This window comes from Chinchilla lanigera, unplaced genomic scaffold, assembly GCF_000276665.1.
Source record: "Chinchilla lanigera isolate Chin_1 unplaced genomic scaffold, ChiLan1.0 scaffold00002, whole genome shotgun sequence".
In the NCBI taxonomy this organism is placed as follows: domain Eukaryota; kingdom Metazoa; phylum Chordata; class Mammalia; order Rodentia; family Chinchillidae; genus Chinchilla; species Chinchilla lanigera.
Window position 1 is genome coordinate 8,831,103 of NW_004955403.1, and position 16,629 is coordinate 8,847,731.

Genomic DNA, 16,629 nt, shown 5'->3' on the forward strand with positions numbered 1-16,629 from the left:
TTTTTTTTTTTTTCTTCTGTACAACATGTCTTCAGGCAAGTTCATCCATTTGCACTGCTTTAATATAATTTTTTTGCCATTAACTCCCAAACTTGTGTCTGCTAGGTAAGGACCCTAGTAGGCATCTCAAGCTTAATATGCCAAAAATATTTTTTCTTTGAGAGGGAAGTGTCATTATGTTGTTCAGGCTGGTCTCAAACTTGTGAATTCAAGTGAACCTCTTGCCTCAGCTTCCTGAGAAGCTGGGACTCTGGGTGTGCACCACCATGCCAAGCTAAAAATAAATCTCTCATACTCTTTTGTTTCTCTCCAACTCAATAAATGGCAACTGCTGGCTCAACTCAGGAATCTGCTGTCTTCTTCATATCTTTCGAGTCTCAGTTCAAATGTCAGTTCCTTGGAGAAGACTTCCCTGACTACTCTATCTTAAGCAGCCTCTTCATTAGCAGCTTTTCTTTTATAGTTACACTGTATCCCTCATAGTCTTTTCACAACATGAAATTACCTCCTTTGTTTCTATTCTACCTGCCTTCACTAGGATGTGACGCCTCACACAGTGCCTGCACACTACAGCATCAGTGCAAGGAAAGCAGGACCCTGGATACAGTGAGCAGTAACAATACTTCTTGAACATATAAACAATAAGATACGTCCACTTCCAGTTATAGCAGTATATAACATAACAGTTCATATTGCACTGACTTTCCTAATGAGAAAAGCTATAAAATTTGGACAGAATGTTTAAAAAATTCAGAGTGAAGGTATCTAAGATCTATTAAGGCAGCCAAGACTCAAGAGCCAAGATCCTAAGTAGAATGGAAGTGCTGAGAAGCGAGTGTGCTATTTTGTGCAGTGTATCACTTGAGGCCTTTGCCAATTTGCAAGCAAGAGCCAAAAAGCTGAGAATATGAACCGAGTTTTCAGCCTTCTCACTGGGTTTGGGAATAGTTCAGGATCCATCACAGTGGAGGGCTCACGCGAATACCACTGACTTTTAGTTGGAACTGCTAAAGAGATAGTGCAGAACCAACAGAGAAACCAAGAATGTCCTGGGAAAAAACCAACTTTCACAAAGACAAACCCAGTCCCTGATTAGCCTAATCTCATTATGGTAATCTTTCCAAGTAAAACAGATTGCAAGAGCATCACCCAGAGTCTCAAATTATTCTTCTAATTTTCAATTCACAATGCCAGGCATTCAATTAAAAATTACCACATATACTCTAGCGACCGAAGACCAAAGACTAATAGAAAAATGGAAAAACTTGCCAGGAATGGTGATGCATGCCTGTAATCCCAGCACTCTGGGAGGCTGAGGCAGCCTGGGCGATTTAGTGACTTAGAGAGAGACCCTGTCTCTAAATTTTAAAAAAAGGCTGAGGGTGTGGTTCATCCAAAGTAGTGGGTTCAATCCCCAGTATACCCCCGCTACCAAAAGTCCACAATTGGTGGAAGTACTAGCCTTTCAGACACAAGCTGTGTAATACCTATGTTTAATGCACTCAAAAAACAGATCACATAGTTACTATTAAAATCAAATAGAAGTTTAAAACTGAAAAATGTACTAACTAGAATTAATAAACTAAGCAGATTATTGTAGACTACATTGAAAGCAGATAGATACAGCCAAGAAGAGGTACAGTCAAGGGAAAGACTAAAAGCAGAAAATAACCACATTAAATCATGAAAACTCAAAAAGACAGAAAATAATTTTAAAATGTGAGAAACATGGGATAAGATGAAAATGTTTACCCTAAGTGAAATAACAGTCCCCAAAGAGAGAAGAAAATGGGGCATAAGTAATATTTGAACAGATTATGGTCAGAAATTGTTCCAAAGCGGTGGAAGGTGTCAAGTCACAGATTCAAGAGCCACTCTGGAACCTACACAGGTAAAATTTAGGTAAAGCCACACCTACAAGCACCATGGCAAAATTGCTGAAAACCGAGAACAAGTAGAAAATCTTAAAGCAACAGATGAAAAAGACACATCCCGCTCAGCAGAGCAATAATAGGTCTGTCAGCTGCTTTTCCACAGAAATGGTAAAAGCTGAAAGGCCATGAAATGACAGCATCAAAGAAACGAACAAAACATATCAACATATTGGTCTTTTTTCAGAGCCTGAGTAGGCAAATATTTCTTGCAGAACACAAAAAGCCTACCTATAAAGAAAAGCGTATTCATAATTAAGAACTTTTCATTAAATGATATCATGAAGTGTGAAATTGCAAACTGTATGATAGGAAATGATATTTGCAATAGAGATATATGTGATTCATGTATTAATGAAAAGTAACTTCTATAAGGACAGATAACTTTCTTTCTAAAATGGGCAAAAAAACGCTGATAAGCATTTCACAAAAGACGATATCTACTAAGTGGCTAACAAACACATTCAAAGGTGTTTAACCTTGTTAGTCCATCAGAAGTGCAAATGAAGCCTAATGTAGGACCCCAATATATAGTCATTAAAATGACTAAAACACTAGATATTAGAGGAGTAGCAATCAGAATTCTCAAATACTGCAAATGGGAAGAAAACCTGCAGCAACCACTCTGAAAATGTATGATATTATCAGCTGAACCTAAATGGATGTGTATGCTCTGACTGGGAAATTATAGTTCCTAGATGCACAGGCTGAGTATCCCCTATGCAAAATACGTGGGACCAGAAGTGTTTCAGATTTCTTTTTGGATTTTGAAATATTTGCATATACATAAAGAGAGGGACTCAAATCTAAATATGAAATTCATTTGTTTCATATGCTTTTATACATACAGCGTGAAGTAGTGGTATTTTTAGTGTACCTACATCTTGACTGTGACCTGTCACACAAAAGTCAATGTGGAATCTTCCACTTGTGACACTGTCAGTGCACAAAATGTGTTGGATTTAGGGTAAATTTGGGATGTTCAACAAAAATGCACAAAAGTGCACTGAGGGGCAGGAATATTTACAGCATCAGTATTTATAATACCTCCAAAAACTGGAAATGTCTGAGGATTAGAACTACACCCTTAATGAAGGTAAATTTCATTGTTATCCTTGTTAGGTCTATGAAGATCTTCCTATATTTTATAGATCCCCAAAATCTGCCCAGCTGAGAACTGATAACATCTTCTCAGAAATACTGGATTAAATATAATTGAAAATGCCTAAACAAAATAATTCTAACCTCCAGCCTTATTAAATTTTATTTAACAATGTACATTTAATCTACTTTGTTAATTATTCTAACAAAGTAGATTTAATCACTATAAAAATTTTTACCTTGAAAAAGCAATATTCTAAGATTATTTATAAATTAGATTTTATTTTATTTTTAAAATGCATGCTCTTATCCCATTTGAATAAAGTCTCTCCTTCCCATTGAGTTGCAGAGCTAAGTGTTTCAAATAGATATCCTTTAAGGAGACAAAGTAATTTTTAAAGTTATTTCACTATGAGCCAATAATTAATCTATTCTGACTCACAAACTAAAGCTGAGACACAATTTGAAGCTAGCAGACTCACTAAACTATCATCACTAGTCTCACTTAGGAGCTGTGAAGCCACCCTCCTGGTTTCTGCATAGACCTGCGTGAGTGCCAGGGTCTTTCAAACTTGTCATGCTCCCTTTCTAAATGATGGCTGAGAAAGATGTAATGGATGGGATCCTAATCCTGAAAAGTACTAGTGTAAAAAACTGTAAATATATAATTCAAGCATATATGGAACTTAGAATACTTTATGAAAAACAAGGATGAAACAAATGATTCAGTTAGTGGCAAATATTTAGTTATCTGATTGATATTCCCCCACTCTCTTATGTATGTCCATAGTAATAAATACTCAGTTGTAATGAATCACTTGTATTTGATGTCTTCTCCTTTAAGTATTCTTGATTCTTAGTTAAGTGACTTATACCCATTAGGAACTAAAGAGTCTACAGCCATCCAACCCTGAATGCACCTGATCCCGCCAGTAGGAACTCAAGATAAATAAAAACTAAAGGAAGATATAAATACATAAGGGAGAACTGCAAATTCCAGGCTAAAAAATCAGATTTGCAAACCGTAAAGTAACAATCAATTACTGCAGGACTTGATGTCCTACAGATGATGGAATAATCAAGTTTCTAAAATTGTAACATCAAGAAACATAACAGTTGGCTAACATTTAACTCAGGATGTTCCAGGAATTTGGTGAGGCCAACCTGGAAACAGGTTTAATCATATTTATTATTACTCACATTTACTATGTGCTTAGAATGTCAGGCTGAGAAGCCTGGATGTGCTGTTTATGGAAAATAAATCTGGTGTGATATTGGGTGGAAATTGATGGGTATGCTATTTGGAAGGATAGAGAAATGCCTCTGAAAGACCGTTATAGACTACATTCTGACTGCGTCTCTTTGGACTATCCATCTGGGGCTGATAAAAGAAACAAACGAAGTGATGGAAAGTACTGTCCCTACGGGAAGTGTTTTACTGCATATCATATTAAATAGGACTGAGCTTTTTGTATGATATTGACTGTAAAGCTATAGAACTGAACTAAATGAAACTGTGTCTTCACTCAGGGAGATAATTTGTCTGTAATATATTTCCTTTCTATTTAAAGAAAGTATGACTAGACTTTTATGTAACTGTAAATAAATATATAGCATCATTAGGAAAATGTCATTGTTATATTAAGAATTAAAAGTTACTTATCCATGCAATATTACACTGTAACTATCCTGGAACCTTCCAAACATTTACTGTTTAAATTAATATCTCGGTTTAATTTTTCAAAACTTATTTTTCTTTTCTATTTTGTTTTGACATGGTGCAGCACACCTATAATCTCAGCTACTCAGTAGGCTGTGGCAGGAGGATTGCAAATCTAAGGCTACCCTGGGCAATACAGTGAGGCCCTGTCTTAAAATGAAAAACCTCTTTAAAAGGGCAAGGTATGTAGCATAGTGGCAAAGTACACTTGGATTTGATCCCCGGTACCACAAAAGAGACAAACAAAAAAACATTTTGCCTCACTTTACTGAGTCATTCTAGGACAAATACAAAAGTCTTAGTAATATTTTAATTGAATGAGAAAGAAATATATCCTAATAATTTAATTTGTATCCTATTCTCTTAGTCAAAATGCAATTCTTATTTGCTCTTAGTTTATAAATATTATGGAGGAAAACATATTTCAAGATATATTTTTATAGTACAGGATATGTTACTTAATTTTCACAAGAACTATTAATAAAAGGCCAAGAAACTTGATATTTTGGGTTTGGCTTCTTGATGTGGGATTTACCAAAGAGGAACAAAGATTGATATGCTTGCCATCATAGTTCTCTTTAAAAAAAGAAAAAAGATTTTTTCCCCCTAGGGCTAGTACCATCTAAGCAAGTAGGAAAAATGGACAGGAACAGAGCTTGGAGATTCTAGAACGATGTCCAAACAATAGTCCATAAAATGACCATATCATCAGCTCACTCTGAGGCCTTTGACTATGTAGCAAAGGAAGTTAATTTAAGAAGGAGAAATCAAAATGATCAAAATAACCTGAGGTTAAAACTTAGGTCAAGACTAGATCCATGAAAAGCTCAATTGGTTCCTGACTGTCCCTTTGAAAAAGTTCATAATTATATCTTCAAAAATGAACCTCCACTGCCAGTGTAATTGCCTGGGTATAAAGCAATTCTAAGCTAAAACATTAAAAGTGCTTTAGGAGCGTTCACTGACACTTTATTCACGATAAATTCTAAACTCATAAAATTACCCTTCGTTTGGCACTGGGAAATTCTAGTTCATAATACCTTAATCTTTTGAGATACAAAGACACCAGTTTCAAAAGCCAAAGAATAGGAATCTAGAAAGGCCAACAAAGGCTCCTAAGAATGGATAGCCGCAACTTGAACCTTTTCACGTTATTTTCTCCTTGGCTTCCTGGCCTTTCCCTCCCAAGGGTGCCAGGAGTCTGGTCGTGTGAGTCACCAAGTGCGGCCTTTTTTCTTAAAGTGATCTCAGTGTGAGGTACTGACTGTTACTGGCGAGCTCTGTTACTTTACGTCGTGTTGGCTAGAAGAATGTGGCTGCAAAGCTCTCATCAGCCACGGACCTTAGGGACAAGGGAACTTGGAACCCTGAGCTTCAGAAAACAAAGGGCGCTCAAAGACATGAGTTTCACTCACAGCCAAATATGACAGAGCCACAGCACTGCTGTAACTCCACAAGCTGAATAGGGTATGTCCTGAACTCAGCGACGAAAAGATCCCCAGAAATTGAGTCTAAATAGTCTAGCTCATAGCCAGAAAAAGGATATTTTATACTCACAAAAATACCATTGTTACTAGTGATTCACAAAGAAAATGAGCTGCAGTAGTTCCCACACAACAGTACTAACCATGCCTGACCGCCTACATCCATCCTCCCAGCGAGCTCAAGCTTCAGGGCGGCCACTGTCCCCAGGCCAGACACAAGCACCAGACAGGCCAGACTACGTGGGACCACAGGCAGTTACAGCACTACTAGAATTTGTACCAGACTGGGTGGAAACCAGCACCCGCAAAACATGACTTGCATGGACAGTGAGAAAGGCAGGCTTCCAAGTCAAATCCCAACCCCGCCCCTCCTCTGGTGCGCGGTGCCCTCCTCCTTGTCCTCTCAGTTTGATGAGCCCATTACCCAGCCCATCAGCCTCCCCCACTGCAGCCTTGGCCCACCCACTCCCATCCGGTTAACCCCTGCCTTCTCGCCTGGCCCTCGCCCTCTCTGCCTCCAGGCCTGTTGTAAGCCTTGTCCTCCTGTGAGGATGGCCCTGCCCTCCAGCCTTCCAGCCAACATAGACAGCAACTAGATTCTGCAACCCACGCCTGTCATGAGCACGGCCTCTTCCCTGCTTCCTGCGGGCCTTCCCTTGTAAGCACACCGTGTCTGGCTCTGTGGAATCCCCTTGGCACAGGCCGGGCACACGTCCTCCCTGTTCCGGGAGCTCACTCTTCTCTCTGCTCTGGGGTCTGTGTCATGTAGTACAACATCAAAATGCGACGACTTCTGTAATGTACTACGGTACAGCGAATCCCCTCAGGAAGTTACAATTTAATTAGTGATTTAAAAGTCACATGCTTTGTACAAAAGGAGGGGAAGAGGGCCTGAGGCAGGGGAGGGAATGGGGAAAGAAAGAGAAATTAAATATATCATGTACAGGCACAAATTCCCTACAATGAATGTCATCGAAAAGTCATGTCATTACAGCTTGTTTATAATCAAATTCATTTAAAATATATAAATGTTGCGGAAGGGTGATAGAGATGAATTTCTTACTATTTCCTGCTCAGTAGGTGAAACCATTGTTTCATTTACTTCAAATTAATTAATGTGAGAAACAGTACGTAACCAAATTTTTAGATGAATCTGTTTGAGGGGTCTGTGTATGTACTCAAATATATATTTAATTTTACTTTTACCCAAAAACGTTGCTTTCATGACCTGGTGTTTAGAGTTTTACACTTTAAAGTCTGACACATAATCACTACACTGTCTCATGTCAGTGTTAGCTTTTTTATGTTCTGGAAACAAGGAAGACATAATCTTTAGATCATTTCATGTAATTATTATCATTGTTACAGCCCAACTAGTGTATATTTTTCATTTTTTTTTTTTTTGGTTTTTCTCCGGTACCGGGAACCGAACTCACGACCTTGCGCATGCCAGGCAGGCGCTTTTGCCGCTGAGCTAAATCCCCAGCCCTAGTGTATATTTTTCCCCAGTGATTTTAACTTCCTCTTCCATCAGTCATGTGTGTTCATTTAAAATAATACAATTTAAAAAATTAAAAGCCAAAGTAAAAACAAAAGTCTTAAAGAATCCCATGATAATCATAAAGGTTATCTTTCATACATATCAACATGAGATTATATCCTACATAACTTTTTAAAACTGCGAATGGTGAATTCAGCTTCCCCGTGTAACCGTCTTTACGCTCATGCCGTGGAGCACCCTAGGAAGCCATTTGCCTGATGCGGGTACGCCCTCTACCTGCCGCCTCCCACTCGTACAAACTGCTGCGTTCAACATAACCGTGTCTACTTCATCTAGCAGCGATTTCCTTCCCCGGTGGGCTCCTAAGAGTGTGATAGATAAATGTATTTTAAATTTCAAAGCACCAGATTTTGTTTAATTTTGGGTGCCTATACTGGGCTAGCCTCCTAAATTGCTCAGGAGGGCAGAAACTCTAACCCTCCTGCCTTAGTCTCCCAGAGTGCCTCGGATTACAGTGTGCACCACCGCGCTTGGCCAGACTGCAGTTTTAAAAGGCGAAAACAATGACGTTTTCCGTTCGTCTGAGAGCACCTTTCTCCCCAAAGTGCTCTTCAGCACAGGAATTTTTACTTTTGATTTTTTTCTAATCTAATAGCTATGAAATATGATACAGTTGTTACTTTATTTGTACTTCCTTAAACCTAGCAAGGCTCAGCATGATTTCTTTTTTCTTGTTTTCAATATTGGGGGTTAAACTCAGAGTCTTTGTACTAAGATCTGTACATCCCTACCCCATGTCATGCTTTTTACTTCTGAGACTAGATCTTGCCAAGTTGCTAAATTGCCCAGGCTGGGCTTCAGTTTAGGATCTACCTGCCTCAGCCTCCAAGAGTGTGGGATTTCAAGTATGGGCCACCAGACTCTGCTGAGTTTATGTTTATTGGCCATCTGGGTTTGCTTTTCTGTAAATCTCGCTTCCCTGTTGTTTCTGTTCGGTTAGCTATCTTTCACCCATTGGCAGGATTTGTATATACTTCAGCTCTTCTCTATCATGTGTTTCAAATAAATAATTTCCCCGGATTTATTATTTCCTTTTATAAAGCTTCTATTTAACCATAACATTCATTTTCTTTTTACCTACATTAAATTCTTTGCCATGTGATTTTTAAGTTATCTGTGTCTTTTTCTTTAGAACTTTCAGGTCCTATCCTGGTTAATCAAGTTGGAGGATGTTTGTGTATACATGAAACCTGTAGTTTCTATTTTTTTTCTTTAATCAATCTGGAATTTATCTTGACATACCTTTTTGCCCCAGTGGTGCTGATCCTTAGGCTGTAGGATCAGCACCATTTTTAAAATAACCCATCTCCTCTCTTTTAACTGAAATAGCAATTTTGTTATATATCAAACACCCACATGTACTGAGATCTATTTTTGAATTCTCTGTTCCATTCCTCTGACTTTTTTTTTCAGAGCCAAAACCAAAGCCAATAAAGAGGGCATGATATGCCTCAGTCTGGTGAGGTGAACCTCTCACTCCCTGTGTCTTTTCTTTTTCTTTTTCTTTTTTTCCTTTTCCTTCTCTCCTCTTCTTCCTTCTCCCCCTTCCTCATCCTCCTTCCTTCTTCTCTTTCTTCCTTCACCTTCCTCCTTTCCCTCCCCTGCCTCCCTCAGTACTGGGGATTGGGCTTTTATGGTCTCTTTTCCATTTCATTTTGAGGCAGTGTCTCATTAAGTTCCCCAAGAAGGACTTGAACTTATAATATTCCTGCCTCAGCCTCCCACAGTGTTGGGATTACAAGAGTGCACCACCATGCCCAGCTTGTTCCCTTTTACCTTAATTATTCCATGTATCTTTTTAAATAACTTTATCTAATCCCTCCCAAACCCTATTTAAATTTAAATTATATTTACTGAATTTTGGAAGAATGCATGCTTTTATGTTATTAACTTTATTTATAAATTATTTAAAATCCTATGTAATATTTTTTTGCAGATGTTCCTTTAATTTTTTTCCACTTTCAAAGTTTGTTGCTAATATAGAAAAAAGCAATTTTTCTGTTTGCCTTTGGCCAATTTCAGCATTAGTATGCAACCATTCTAAACCTCCTCACTGTTCAGGCTGCCCTCATTCTTAGCAGACACCCTTATTTCCTACTTCTTTTTTCTTTTTCTTTTTTGAGACAGGGTCTTGCTATATATATCCCAAGCTGGCCTTGAACTCACAGCAAGCCTCCTGCATCAGCCTCCTGAGTGCTTGGATTATAGGCATGTATCCACCCCCACTGTCCCTACTTCATTTTTTAAAAATTGAGGTTATCAGCTCTGGTGACTCCTCTCTGTATAAACACCTTTTTGCCCACACCTGTTCTTAATACTGATCGCTCCAATCTTAGAAGATAAAATTTGATTCTTCCTGTTCAAATCCAGGTTCCACTGACAGTTCCAACTTCCTCTAGGATGGTGCTCCTTTCTAACTCCAATCTGTTAGCTATATTCTATTAACTGTGCCTTCCTCCTGCACCTTCCATTTCTGCTTATTTCTTATATTGTGTTAGGGTTTGTGTCTGGCTGTCCCCCCAAAGCCTCATGAAGTCATGGGGAGCTTCTTTTCAGAGGTGGCTGAATGTAGAGTTTGTGATTGACTTATTGTGTAGTTCTGGGATTATGAGGGTGAGTGCTACCCCCAGTACAGGGTGAATAGTCTACCAACAATATAAGGGACAGAAAGAGTCTTCTCTCATGCTCCTCCCTTTTGCTTTTGCTACCTTCCTGTTGCCTTTGCCATCCTCTGCCACCATGAACTGTTGCCCTTCTGCCATGTGCCACCCTAAGTTTGGAGCCAGCCCAATATGGACTGAAAAAACCTTCACAAACTGTGAGCTAAATAAACCTTTCCTCCTTTATCTTTGGGTGTCAGATATTTTGTCCCAGCAATGAGAGAAAAGTAACTAAGACAGAATTCAGTACCAGAGAAGTGGGCTATACAAGACCATGTGGTTTAAGAGCCTTTGCAAATGGCTTGGGGGAAGAGTTTACAAAGGTTTGGAGATGTTGACTGAGAAAGTACAGCTGGAATGCCTTTGGCTGTTCTGTCAGAACTCAGACCACCAGAAGACTCATAAAATCCTGTGAGTAAAGACCAGGCTCAGGAGATTTCTGCAGGGAAGGAGGACTGCATTGGCAGCTGGACTCCAGAAGATGTGTGTTATGGGTTGGCAGAAAGTTTGTCAGCATTTTGCTCATGTACAGAGATTTTGCCTGTGACTGAGATTAAGGATGGTGGACTACATAATCTTGTAGAAGAAATTTCAACGCAATTGAATGTTGAAGTGGTGACATGGCTACTGTTAGGGGCTTTTAGCCAGATTTATGTTGAGAATTAAGAGCAAAGAACCCAGCAGAATGATTCAAAATGTTTTGAGGTGGGCCAGAAAGGAAGCTCCAGTAAAGCTATGGACTGCAAAAATAGAGCAGAGGAGATCTTTATTGCTGAGAAGAAACAGGAGAATAGGAAAGATGGCCTGAGGGCATCACAAAAAGCACCAGAACTCCACCCTCTGCAGCAGCAAAATTGCACGAGTGAAAGACTCTGCTCTGAGGAGAAGGCCACAGAGCACCAAGTTCCAGAATGGTGGCAGCTAAGCCATGTTCCATAATGGTGTGGCCTAGAAAATTTGTTCATCTGAAGTGGATTCAGAGTGCTCAGCAATCCAGGCACTCAGCACTCAACCCCTATAGCCAAGAGAGAAGGAAGCCTGGCTACTGCACCTGGTAGCAGACTTTGGCAGCATCCACCTGGCACTGGTTTTAGGTCCATGCAGAATGCAATAGTTGTAAGATTAAAGCAGCTTCCACCCTGATTTTAGAAGGCCTGGGAGGTCAAGCAGTGTGCTCCTGAGAGGGCATGTGTGAGGCTGAGTATGAAGCCAAAGGTGCAGTGGAGACCCCAGAAGTTTGGAGAAGCCAAGAATGTGGATCACCTGAGAAAACCTGCAAGGAGGGAGCAGAGTGGGCTCCAGAGAGAAGACATGGGCACTACTGCCACTGGAAGTGCACTAAGGCCTTTTGGAGCTCACAATTTGCCACAGATTGCCTCAGATGCTGCATATGGAGCCACAGGACTTAATGTTTGCCCTCCTGGATTTTGAACTTGCTTTGGTCCCATTCCTTTGTATTCCTCTGTTTGTAACTTTTGGAATGGAAATGTTTATCTTGTGCCATTGAATGTTGGAAATGTTTAAGTTTCTTTTCATTTGTGCAGGGGCTCACAGCTAAGAGTTAGCCTTAAATCTTGGAGGAGACTTGGGACTTGGACTTTCAGCAATGCTGAAACTGTTTAGACTTTGGCAACTCTTGGAGATGTACTAAATGTCTTTCACATAAAGGGATGTGCATGAGTTTTTGGAGGGCCAGGGGGGAATGTATGGCTTGTATCTGGATGTGCCCCCAAAGCCTCATGAAGTCATAGCAGGTGCTTTTCAGAGATGGCTGAATCTAGAGTTTGTGACTGATTCATTGTCTAGTGTGGGGATTATGGGGGTGAGTACTACTCTCACCATAGGGCAGGTAGCCTACATACAATATAAGGGATAGAAAGTGTCTTCTCTCATGCTCCTCCAGTTTTGCTTTTGCTGTCTTCCACCATGATGAACTGTTGCTCCTCTGCCACACCACCTTGCCTTGGAGCCAGCTGGTTATGAGCTAAAAAAACCTTCACAAAGTATGAGTCAAATAAACCTCTTCTTCCTTGATTTTGGGCATCAGGTCTTCTGTCTCAGCAATGAGAGGAAAGTAACTAAGACATACTGTGTGCTGTTAACTTCCTCTTTTCCCTTGTGGAGAGGCTTCTTTAACAACATGGACAGATTCTACAGCCACCCAGCATTTGTAACCTTCAGCATCACAGTCTTTCTGATTGTTGTTAGCTCTTCTCATCCTTTCTTTAACTTAGACTAAATCTACAGCTCTATCAGCTTATAGTGAGAAAAAAGGCAAAGATCTGGCTCCCAGGAATCAACTTGTGCTCTCTCTAGCTTTTCCATATTTGGGGCAAAGGATAGAAAAGGAAGAGAGAAAATATCTCCCTCCTTGCCTAGGGAAAGTGGCTATCTCTGCTTCAGTGGCTAATGCTGAGAAGCACATGTTCAAATACTGGCTTTCTCTTGAAGCTCACATACATTCTTAAATCAGCCTTGGAAAAGTGGTGGAAGCGTCTCCTGCATGCTTCTCTCAAGTCAGATATCTGCCTACAGGCCTGTAACCCTTTAGCTCTTCATGGAGTCCACCTCAGAGCCTGGAGTAGACCCCACTTCATACCCAAGTGCCTACAGTATTTTGTAACTTCTCCATAAATCTGCAGTTTTTATATATTCTTTGAATCTGGGCTGAGTCATGTGACTTGCATTGGCCAATGGAAAAATGTGATGTTTAGGATTTGTGTGAATGATAGAAGGCATAATTCCATCACAAAGCAAAATGCAGCCTCATGTTGTGTACAAGAGACATACTCCTAGATCCATGCAATTCACCCAAGATAAAAATAAAAGTACAAGCAAATATAAACAACTGGAAAGCATAGCAGTGATCTTGATATCCATGAACACAGAGATCAAATGCAAAAGCAATTTATGAAGAATGTTTTTAAGGTAAGTCTTTTTTTTTTCTTAATGCTAAGTAAAAGCATTAAGTTCAGTGCTGCCTTCCTTTTCTAGGTGAAGTTCTTTAGCTTCAAGGCAACTGTTCTCAACACGACCCTCGTCTGTGATTTTTACCTTCCTTTCCTACCACTCTGGAAACCTTGATGTAGATGTGGTAGAAACTAGAAGGACAGGAATCACAGAATAGTTCATAGCATCTAAGATTCATGGGGAAGGAAGCCCACTGTCCAGAGTGGGCCCTGGAGTTATGGGTGTGTAGGAGTCTGAAGTAGGATTGATGGGTGAGCTGGTCAGAGGGTGGTACGAGAGAGTGGGGCAGACAGCGAAACTGTGACCCAAGTATATACTAGGCTCCATGAATATTGGAGCACGAGCCCTATGTGACACAACTTTATCTGCATGTATGTTGTTCTGTTCAAGCACTCTCCTCAGAGAGAACTTTTAAAAGTAGAAATCATTTATACTTTGCTAAAAATTACTGTCTCTCTTTGCATTTAAAATGAAAGTAAAACTCTTTAATATGGCCTCCATATTCACGACCCACAAATTCTCTCCCAACATGCATTGCTGACCTCATTCTGTGACAGCCGCACTTTCTCTCTTCCTGTGGCTGTCTTTCAGTCTACAGAATGTGCCAGGGTGCCCCTGTTCTCATTTTAGATGCCAGCTGCAAGGCCTTTCCTGGTAACCACCTCTACCATTTAAATTAGACCTTCGATTAAACTTGTTACATTTTCTTTCCTATCAGATTTTGTTTAATTTTAAAAAAATTTAGTACCTATTGATTATATTCCTTATGGGGAGTTAGTAAGTACATGTATGTAACACATCTTAATTCTTTTTACATCCACTTCTCCCTTCCCTCCCACCTCCCTCCATCTCTTGCATTTATATTAACTTTTTGGAAGACTACTGCCCAGTGAGACCATACATAGCTCCATGAGCTTAGGAATTGTTTTGTTGAGTACTTTCAAAAAATGTTTGATGCACAGTAATCAGTAAAGATTTGTGAATAAATTTAATCCTCATAATAACCTTGCAAAATGATATTCTTGCCCTCTCTTTTCAGATGTGGAAATGAAGGCTTAGAAATGTTTCCTGATCTACTCAGCATCCCAAACTATGGATCCAGATTCAAATCCTGTGCTCTTAAATGCTATATTGTCTCCCAAGTGAGAATAAAGTAAGGTCTGGAGGGAATTACAGAGCTGAAAGTGATGACAGTCTATCTCCCAGCTCTGGGTTATGAGGAATGGCCAGAGGAGGATCTGTTTGTGGGAAGTGAAAATGAAGTAATGACCTTAGGTTTCAATTAGAGTAAAATTGTGATGGAATACTCTGGAAAAATGTTGAAGGTCCAAAGGAATGAGACTTTTGAGAACTCAGCAGGATCAGTTAAACTGGACGTCAGGAAGAGAGTGACAGGGGGAAGACTGGGGGACTTCCTGGGAGCCATGGGGATAGAGGGTGAACGCATGGCTGACTGGACGCAAGTGTGTACTTTGGGAAGTACAAGGGAACTCTGGGGACAAGATGCCTGGGCAAATTAAGAGGAGCTGAACTGCATAGGGTATTGGGAAGGCCTTAGCCAGTAAAAGGCTGTGCTACTGGCTACATTCCTCCAATTTCTGAGCACTGTTCTCCTTACAGAGACTTCCTGTCCACTAATACAGCCTACCTGCTCCTCACTGAGTTTCCCTAGGGACTCCTGCATAATTGCTGCTAATTTAGCTATGTCCTGAAGCACGGGCCAGGGACAGGCAAACTTTGTTGCCCTCAATAGTGGGAGGAGAAGTGATGACTACGGCAAGAAGGCCATGAATGGATTTTCTGGTGGATGAAAACTTTCTGGAGTGTACTTAACACTACATCTTGTGGTGGTGCATGTAATTCTGGGCATAATCTGAGACCACTTAAGAAGGTGGCAGGGCGGGCAAAGTCTTGGATGAGTGTGGCTGTGGCGCGCATCATCACTCAGAACAGGTATTCTGATCTTATGTTGACAAGGAGAAGGGAGAACCAGGCACCAACGTGGCACCTAAGGCTGGGCTGGAGTGGAGTAAGGGCCTGCGGTCTAAGCCTTGGGTGTGAAGCTCAGGTTTCAACACCGTGTGTTGGCAAAATTCTGAGGCTCCCCCAGCCTTACCAAAAGCTGCCGGAAAGGCTTTGCGAACTGTTAACAGAACTACAGAAAAGTCAGTAAACAGTAATGGACCCTTCAAACAAAAACAACCGAATGCCTCTGTCAAAAAGACCGTTAAAGCAAAAATCCCATTCCTGCCTCTGATGATACCTATCCAGAAATGCACACAAAAAAAGTCCCTTCAGTCCTCTAGATCTGGAGAGTTCCTACCCGCCTGAAAAGCACCAGACTGCACAGCTGCCATCCGATGGCATGCCTCACGTGACGCCTTCATCACTGGATCTAGTTGTCCCAGTGTCCCTCCAGCATCCTGCCTGCCCCAGATGTTGAGTTGCCACCTGCTTGTTATGACATAGATATTTAAATTTCTTAGTGCTTCAGAGTTCGTGTGTTTATAGAAATCAAGCATTTCTTTATTTCACAGGAAAAAGTGTGGCAGAGTTTAGGCCTAAAAAGAATAGACATGAACGGTTGTTAAAATTTTTCAATCCCTTAACTTCAGACATTATATATTTTCACAGTTCAAGACCTGTACGTTTATGCTATAAAAAGAGCATAAACAAAAAAGTAATGATGAATAAAAAGTAATACCATAATATTACTGGGTTTATTGTGTCAATCATTAAAACAAAATAATTAGAATTAAGAGTTGCTGAGAAAAACTGTACCTTAAAACTGGAATCCAAATAGTCAGATATCTTGTAAGTGTGCAGAAATGTGCAGGCTGATGGGAGTGTGCCGGCCGATGGCTCCTGAAAGGCAACAGCAGCTGGTTCCAGAACCCTCTGCCTGGAGACAGTTGCTAGGCAGTGCTAGATTTGCTCACAAATGCACTTTTCACCCAAGGATCAGCATTATGATAACACACATGCCGCCTCCCAATTTTTTTTTCTGCCCAGTTTTATTTAAAGGCAAGAGACTGGTAGAATATCACTTATGACAGCTAATAGTCTCATGGACACAGATTGTACTAGGCCATTTCCTGGACAAAAGGATGAAGATCTTCACCTTTGTGTCTATAAGCATGTTATAAATGTCTGAAGGCTGCAAATTTCATTTGTTCTTTTTTCCTCAGGCTGAATGTAAATG

The 16,629-nt window shown here is 40.3% G+C and overlaps 1 protein-coding gene across 2 annotated transcripts in view; it reads right to left on the reverse strand.

The window, feature by feature from the left end:
- Positions 1–16,329, reverse strand: part of LOC102003714 (chromosome unknown open reading frame, human C2orf88) — a 50,016-nt gene extending 33,687 nt beyond the window's left edge. For both annotated transcript variants that reach the window (XM_005373309.2, XM_005373308.2), the window contains exon 1: positions 16,209–16,329. The gene's annotated coding sequence lies outside the window, so the exon portion shown is untranslated. The remainder of the gene's footprint in view (positions 1–16,208) is intronic.
- Between the last annotated feature and the right edge of the window lie 300 nt (positions 16,330–16,629).